The sequence below is a fragment of the Arachis ipaensis genome, chromosome B06, assembly GCF_000816755.2.
Source record: "Arachis ipaensis cultivar K30076 chromosome B06, Araip1.1, whole genome shotgun sequence".
NCBI lineage: Eukaryota > Viridiplantae > Streptophyta > Magnoliopsida > Fabales > Fabaceae > Arachis > Arachis ipaensis.
The window spans coordinates 120,879,096-120,887,564 of NC_029790.2; the positions used below are offsets into that span (position 1 = coordinate 120,879,096).

Consider the following 8,469-nt stretch of genomic DNA (forward strand, 5'->3'; position numbering starts at 1 on the left):
ATAATTTTTCTTTTAATAATAATAATAATAATAATAATAATAATAATAATAATAATAATAATAATAATATTTAATAGTTATTTTTATTAAAATAATATTTTGTTATAAAATTTAAACACTTTATAAATTTATTCTCTTATATAATCCATGCTACAAATACATTAATAGCAAGAATTTATATAAGTGTCCCATGATTTTGTTCTTTTTTTCTCCCCTCGTATTACCGTTATTTATTAATAATTCAAGAGGTTTTGTTGACCCATCATTATAATGGATTTTTAGTTTTGGGTATTACTCACTCAAAAATGATTAATAGGGCTTTTTTTTTTTTTACATTAAAGGCCCATATAATATACACATAATTTTGGTCATGACATTTCCTTTTTTGTCCTGCAATAATTACTAGCATTTATAACAATCAGTCCCACTAAAAACCTGCATGCTCCTTTTCATATGTCATCCGTTTATAGGACAGTCAAATCTTGGTCATTGTTAGTCATTGCAACCTTGACCACCAGAGAACTTTCCATATATATATATATATATTGAATTGATGGATGTTGGGTCGAAGGCCGTGAATTGGGCTGGAGACCAAAAAAGATAAGTTTGGTAAGTTGGTGATTGAATTGTATGTTAGTGCATAAGATTGAAATTGTAAAATTGGAATTGAGTATGAGGAAATGGGAAATGATTGTTAGAATAGTGGAATTGAGGAATTGAGACGTGAAGTGGATGAAAGTTAAAACGTGTGAATGAAGTAGGTTTGAGTTTGGTTAATTGTGAATGTGTGAAATTGAGTTGTTTGAGGTTATTTTGTTGAGTTAAAACTATTTTGACTTGTGAACTTTTGGAAAAGTTAGTAACTTCTGTTTTTGGTTAAAACTTAAAATTAATTTTTTGTCAACTTTGGCAGGCCATAATTCGGTCCTCGGAGTTAAAAATTTTTTAAAATTATATTTTTATAAAAATTTATTTATCAATCTTTTCAACGGTTCAAGAATGGTTGAAAAATGAATTTTGTGAAAAAAGTTGTGAAGATTTGAAATTTGGGTTGAAGAGTTAGTTTCTGCAGCATATCAACATTTTCAAGTTCTGATATGTCATGCGTACCCGGCACCCATCGTGCATATGCAGGAGTTGGTCGCTGCCTAATACCTATGTGTACGTGAACATGGTCTGCGTACGCGACTTTGTCACGCTTATGCTCATGTGTACGCGACACATGTCATGCATAAGCGAGCGAGCTCCACTACCCAAATTTCTCGCTAATAATGTAACACCCTACCATACTTAATCTTATGCTTAAGTCATAAGACTGAGTTGGTGAGATATTACGACCTCTAAAAGTTAAAACATATATATAATATAGTTGAAAAAGATTTATAACTAGGAGTCTTGAAAGAAAGGGTAAAACAAAAGCGTTAAACCGAAAAGCGCAACACTCGCGTAAACGATAAGTATGAGAGAAGAATTCCAAAGATACATATAGCAAGGCTTCTGACCTGGCTCGCGTAGTTAAAACCAGACAGAGCGTATAAACATATATACATATATACTTGAGAATCCCAATATGACCCAAAGCAGAAAAAATGATAACCTGTTTCTTTGAGTCAACCTCTAATAGGGACAAACATAAAATACAAGGTGGAGAATTTATATACATATATAAATATAAACAAAATACGCCCCTGAGTCCCAAAAGTTCTTCGCTTCGTCAGAGTCTCCAGAATACAGAGTGGTGCTTCTTAACCTGTATCTGAAAAATAACAATATTATATGGGATGAGAACCGGGGATTCTCAGTATGGTTAAGGTGCCCACATATATGATAAATAAGGTACCGAAAAAGCTAAAGGCAAATCTAAAACTCCGGCATTAGATTATAAAACTTAAGGAATTAAAGCAGAAGCCATAAACGGGTGGTTGTCTAAGGTTCTAAACTTGACCAACTCTATCCAAAGCCCTCAATTCTCTGCCTTTCCTCCAATCCTCTAACTCCAGTGAAACCACAGACAAACAAATAGGCAAAGCAAGTACAGGTAGAGTACAAATACAGCAGGTAATAGTTTAGCGAGTAAGCATAATAATCACGTAGGCAAGCCCAATTAATGCACAAGCAAACAAAACATATAAATGCATATGATGTATGCCTGTCCTATAGCTGATGATATCATCTGTCGGTTATATAGCCAACTCGACACATCCTGGTAGCTAACCATGGATAGCAACACCCATTGCGGAGCAAGTGAGTTTGAGTTACAACCCCCTTGTTACTACCTGCTTAACGCAGAGCCAGTGGAATAGCCGCTACTGCGGCTACTACCCAGGCGGGCGTTTAAAAGCTCAACCTGGAGCAAGCAAAATAATCCACTACTGCTGCTACTACTCAGGCGTCACAATCACTGGCCTGGAGCAAGCGGGACGAACCACCATCCTTGCTACTACCCAGGTATCTCAAACATTCATTCATTCATTTCATCTCAATTCATTCATCAATCATCATATCAATATGACAAAATATTCATCAATTACATAACACTTTCACACTTCCCAATCCCGATTCATCATATTCTCAAGCTTTCTTCTCTTCCAAGCTACCACCCCTTCCTAACTTCACCTCATCACTAAGCATACTATTAAGATCTAGGGCTAAAAGAATGAAAATAGAGGTTTAGAGGTTTAAAATTAAGCTTTAAAATACAAAATCCATGTTTGCTGAAATAGGGGCCACGCGTACGCTGATTATTGCGAGTCGCGATTGAAGCTGTGGTTGCTGCGGGCCGCGAGGGAAAAGGGGTTTGTGATGCGTTTGAGTTTTCGAGTTTCGACAATCGAGGTAGGAGAGTTTTCTTAAATTCATTTTACTTTCAAGAGTTGTTATAAGTCGATAATAGTATGAAAAATATATTTTTATAATTACGTGAGTCTTATGAATTGAATTGAACTGTTTGAATGGCTATGATTATTTATTTGATTGATTTATTGAATTATTGAGGAAGCTGGTTATTCTGATTTGCTGTTTTGGTTTGTTAAGTTAGTCAGTGTTGAATTGATTTTCCTTGAATTACTGAAAAATGTTTAATATTAGAATTTAGTTTAATTTTGGAAATGTTTGATTTTAGAAAAGATTCAAAATTAGGATTTGGTTTGATTTTGGAAAGGATTTGATATTTGAAGCTAGTTGGGAACGGGTGGAAAATGTGACTTTGATGGACCTGTAAGGGTGGCATAGTCTGAATTTTAGAGGAGATGCTGCCAAAATTTTTATGAAAACTGGAGACTTCGTTTAAAATGGTTATTTAGAAAGATTTAGACTTTTAAGAATTTTATAATTTGAATTTTGGAGTTATTAAGAAAATGGTTACGTTTTAGAGTTTAATTTATTTAGAAAATAATGAATTATGTTTTGAATATGAATTATTGAAGAAAGTAATAAGAGGTATGACGAGAATGAGTGTGAGAATGAAGATTGATTTTTTAGTATGATTTTTTGAATAATTGAATGATAATGAGAATAAATGTGAAAAATGAATTGAATTTATTTGAGATGCATGGGCAGTAGCAAGGATTGTGGTTCGTCCCTCTTGCTCCAGGTCAGTGATTCTGACGCCTAGGTAGTAGCAGCAGTAGTAGATTATTCCACTTACTCTAGGTTGAGCTTTTAAACACCCAGAAAATCCAGAGGCAATCCTAGAACACCGACACTCAGATTATAAAACTTAAGAAACTAAAACAGAAACCATAAACAGGGGTAGTTCTCTAAGGTTCTAAACTTAGTCAAATTCTAATCAAAATCCAAAATCCTCAATCCTCAATCCTCAGTCATTCAAATCATTTTCAGTGTCAAATTATTTCAAAATCAATATCAACCATTTTCATACTATACTAAATACTCTCCAGCCTTTCCAGTCACATATATCTCATTTAATTACAAATCATCCTTACTTCATCATCATCATCAAATCAAGTAGCCCCTTCTTCAACTCCAAGTTACTTCTCCTTCCTAACTTCATCTCATTAATAAGCATATTACTAAAGTCTAGGGGCTAAAAGTGTAAAAATAGAGGTTTAGAGGTTTGAAATTAAGCTTTAAGACACAAAATTCATTTTTGCTAAAAACAGGGGTCACGCGTATGCGTGGGCCATGCGTACACGTGGGGTGCAATTTTTCCATCTCACATACGCATTGCTTGGTCCGCGTACGCATGCATGCTAGACAGAAATGCCCATCCGTGCATTCTTGTTTTGGCTTGTTATAGGACAGGCATACATCATTTGTATTGTTTGAATTATTTCGGCTTATTATTCTTGTTTTGGCTTGATTGATTGTGCATATTAAATGTATATGTGCTAAATGCTTTACTTGAATTCTATTTGTATATTATTTATCTGCTTTGTTTGTGTTTGAACACTTGAGAGATCCTTTATACTGGCGTTGGTTGACGCTGAGAGCTGGTTTCTATTCTGTTTGGAGAGTTATGAAAAGACGAAAAATATTGAATTAGATTTAGATTCCCTTATAATAGTTGCCTAAATATGAATTAGTGAGAAACTATAATGGATAATATGATGTATAGAGCTTAAGATTGTTTAGTGAGTTTCTGTTGCCTTATATATGCAGTATCTATTTGGCACTTTTACTGACTGAAAACTCATGGGTCGGGGATTCTCATTCCGTATATATATCTCTTGTTTTTCATATGCAGATCCTGGTGCTCAGCAGTGAGCTGCGATTCATCTGGGAGACGGCGAAGTTTACTGAACTTCTGTTTTACATTTTGTTTAGAATCTCTCCTTACTTATTTTGAAAAACTTATATATATATATATTGTATGTATGTATGTATGTATGTATGAATGTATGTATATATGTATGTATGTATGTATTTTTATTCTGAAAATTTGCCTATAGAGGCCTTGATGTATATTTTAGGAGAGATAGAAAATGTTGTTGTCAACTGATTTTTATATCTATAACCCTAGCCGACCTAAACTTCGCAGGTCGTGACTGGTGGATATCATATTTATGTTTATATATATCCTGTCTTTATTCTATTCTTCCTTTCATGTTTTATTTTATTTCCGTTTTTCGATTGCACTTTTCTTTTTATTACTATAACCCTAGCCGACCTAAATTTCGCAGGTCGTGACTAGTGGCTATTATATATATATATATATATACCTTGTCTTTATCTTATTCTTCTTTAATGTTTAATTTTATTTTCACTTTCCGAATGCGCCTTATTCTTTTTCATCGATACGCGAGTGTTTCCGTTCACGATTTTACTTTTACTTTTTTTCAAGCTTCTCGTTTAATAATTCCTTTGAAATATATATGTATTATAAATTCACCTTGAGGCGTACCACCTTATTATCATTGACTTATGACTCAAGCATAAGGATTTGAATGTTAGGATGTTATAATGCTGCTGGAATTTCAACGGTCCTCACAGACAGCGCCAATGTACAAAACTGTACCAATCGAATACGAGATGGAACTTCCTTAGTTGATGATAGCATCCGTTGGTCCGGCAGGATGACGAGGCTGAATTCAGGGAGCGTGAGGGTGGTACCTGCAAAGGCACTCTAACGTCCAAGTCAGAAAATTAGAGAGGTAAAAGATGAGTGTGTAGAGTTGAATGATCATACTTGAGAAGAGCAATTAAATTCTCTTTTGTAAAAAGTGTAAATTATCTTATCTGTTAGAGAGATTCCGCCATTCCAAAATTTAACAGGTTTGTTGGGATTTGGGGCTCGCTTAGATGAGCAGTTAGTTGAGGGCCCATGGAATCCGGGAGATTGGATCTGTAACAAATTTATTTTACACAAAAAGAGAGTATTAAAATATTGGTTAAGTTTTCTTTGTCTGATTTTAAAGTTATAGTGATGTTATATTAAGCTGCATATGTTATGTTCTTTGAGTGCGGCTCTCTTCTGGACTTGTGCTAGTGCAAATATTTATGCACAGGATTTTTTTACACAATTAATTGATTTAAAAAAATTATATATGAATCAAAAACCTTTTAAAAAAATGAACAAATAAACTATACTAATTTGAATTTGATTGATAACTTAACATGGTTGACAACATAATATATTAAATAAAAAAATAGGGTGTTTTCATTTTAAAATTTAATATGAAAGATCTAAAATATATATTCACATAATATGACACACACCATCATATATCATTTTGCACCAATCATTATTGCGTAATACAAATTTAATCATTAGATAACTTATATTCAAATCGGTGATGATATATTAATATATAGGCTAATAGCCTAGTACATGGAATGTTTCCCCTCCCTGTAAGATTTAATTAATTAAATCTGTTGAAAAATGAAATGACAGCATTGTACACTATGTCTTTGGCATTGACCCCCATAATGAAATCAACATGAGCATAGTCTTTGATAAACTGAACACTAAGCTTATCAACATCATGAAACTTTAGAGAATCAAGTAAAGTTTGCACATCAAGAACATCAGAAAGAGCATCTCGACCACCATAGCTGAGAAATAGAGGTAGGTCATGAGGGATATTAGATAGGTTGTAAATTGGAGGGGATGCTTTTCCATAGATTCTAATATTTTGGTCTCCTCTCCCATAATTAAACTTTGCCACAACCCCACTTCTAACAACTGCAAAAAATAGTTCACAAATATTTAATCATTGGTAGATTAAAATTCACAAATTATTTATGGTAGTATGTAATTACTAATGAACTACGACGTACTCTGGGCAAAGTGTATCAAATTCTTTGTTGATGTTGACTGAGGTTCATTCTTCAAGAATAGACTAACAGCTGAAGAATTGAGGCAACAATTATTACCTGAAAAAAAAATTGAGTGTAGATAGTTATTAAAATGCTATGTCTAATTCAAATTCATTACCATGCATTTGTGTATATTTAATTATTTATATTTATGGTTTTATATATTTTTTTTCTAACAAAATAATAATTAACCAACAAAACTAATGAATATTTTATTATATAATAATTAGACTCCTTATATTCCAATAATCAAGTCTTTTAACACCATATAATCAAATTTCTTATGAATATAAAAAATTAGTTATTTCTGTTTTTTTTTTATATTTCTATTTTGAATTTATCATAAATATAAATCTAATTTGATTGTATTATTTCTGAAGTTTTGTAATAAGTGTTATCTGTAAATTAATGCATTTAGCTATAGTGTTTATTTGAATAAATTAATAAAACAAAAGAAGAAACAATTTTTTATGATAGTAAATAAAAGATAAATAAGGGAGATGTATGTTGATGAGTATTGAGAATGAATTAATTGTTATGGTCTATGAATATTAAGTTACCTGATCAAGAAATAACCTATCTGCAACATTTAATAGTTCAGAGGTCATATGACTCAAATAGGCTACTGGGCTCAATAATGCCGCTGATTTCAGTTTATTCACCAATTTCCCTTCCGAGAAGGAAGTCAAAGCTATCAATGTTCCCTGCCAAACATGCTCTTTAATTTCTAGTTTCAGATCAATTCAATAATCTTGATTTTAAATTTCCCACACAATACTATTGTTATTCTATGTGATTATTTATTCTCATCACGATATCCAGGGCTGTTGTAATCATTTTTAAATTTGTTTCAATTTAATAATCTGTGTCATTTTCACAATTCCAAGTACACTAAGTCACTAATAACCGCCAAATTCTTAGGCTCAGGTTGGATAAATAACTTAATTAAGTTACTTTTGAAGAAATAGTTTAAATAATAAATACTTATATTAAAAGTAGTTTATAAATAAGTTATTTTGTATTTGATTTTTTAGTTCTAAAAGTACTTATTTTAAGAAAAAAATAATAAAAAAAATTTACGCCTGTGTTGTCATTCAGAAAATTAACATTAGGTTTAAACTATATTTTCTATTTTTATATTTTAAAAAATTTTATGAGTGATTTAAATAGTAAGACATTTAAATAATATTAGTTTAAAGTTAAGAAATAGTAGTATCCAAGTTAAGAAATAAAAAGAGGAGAGAAAGAAGAAAGTAAACCGGAGTAGAAGGGTCCAATGAGATATGGCGGCGGCTGAATCTGGTGCCTCTGGTGTTAGAAATCCAAACATCGAAGCCGTTATCAGCTAATATCAGTGGCAAATTTTGCTCTGGACCGTTCAAAAGCCATGTCATCCCGTCCTGCACCCACGTATACATATATACTTTATTATTTATTTATGAAGAAGTATAGGAAGTCAATGAAATATGATTACAATATGTATAATGGAGGTTTAAGGATGTCCGATTCAGTATTAGAGATAATCATTAGTGTTATCTTTTTCTATTAGTTTAAACTTTTGAGATGAGTGATTTTATGTACTTGAATAGTATGGGTGATGTTCATTTTTTAACTCACAGTCTATTGGTTTTCTAGCGAATTTATTTATTTATTTATTTCTTAAATTCCATTATTCTATGTAATATTTATTAA

At 32.0% G+C, this 8,469-nt stretch overlaps 1 pseudogene; it reads right to left on the minus strand.

Annotated features, from left to right (window-relative positions):
* Positions 6,301-8,469, minus strand: part of LOC107648417 — a 10,555-nt pseudogene continuing 8,386 nt past the window's right edge.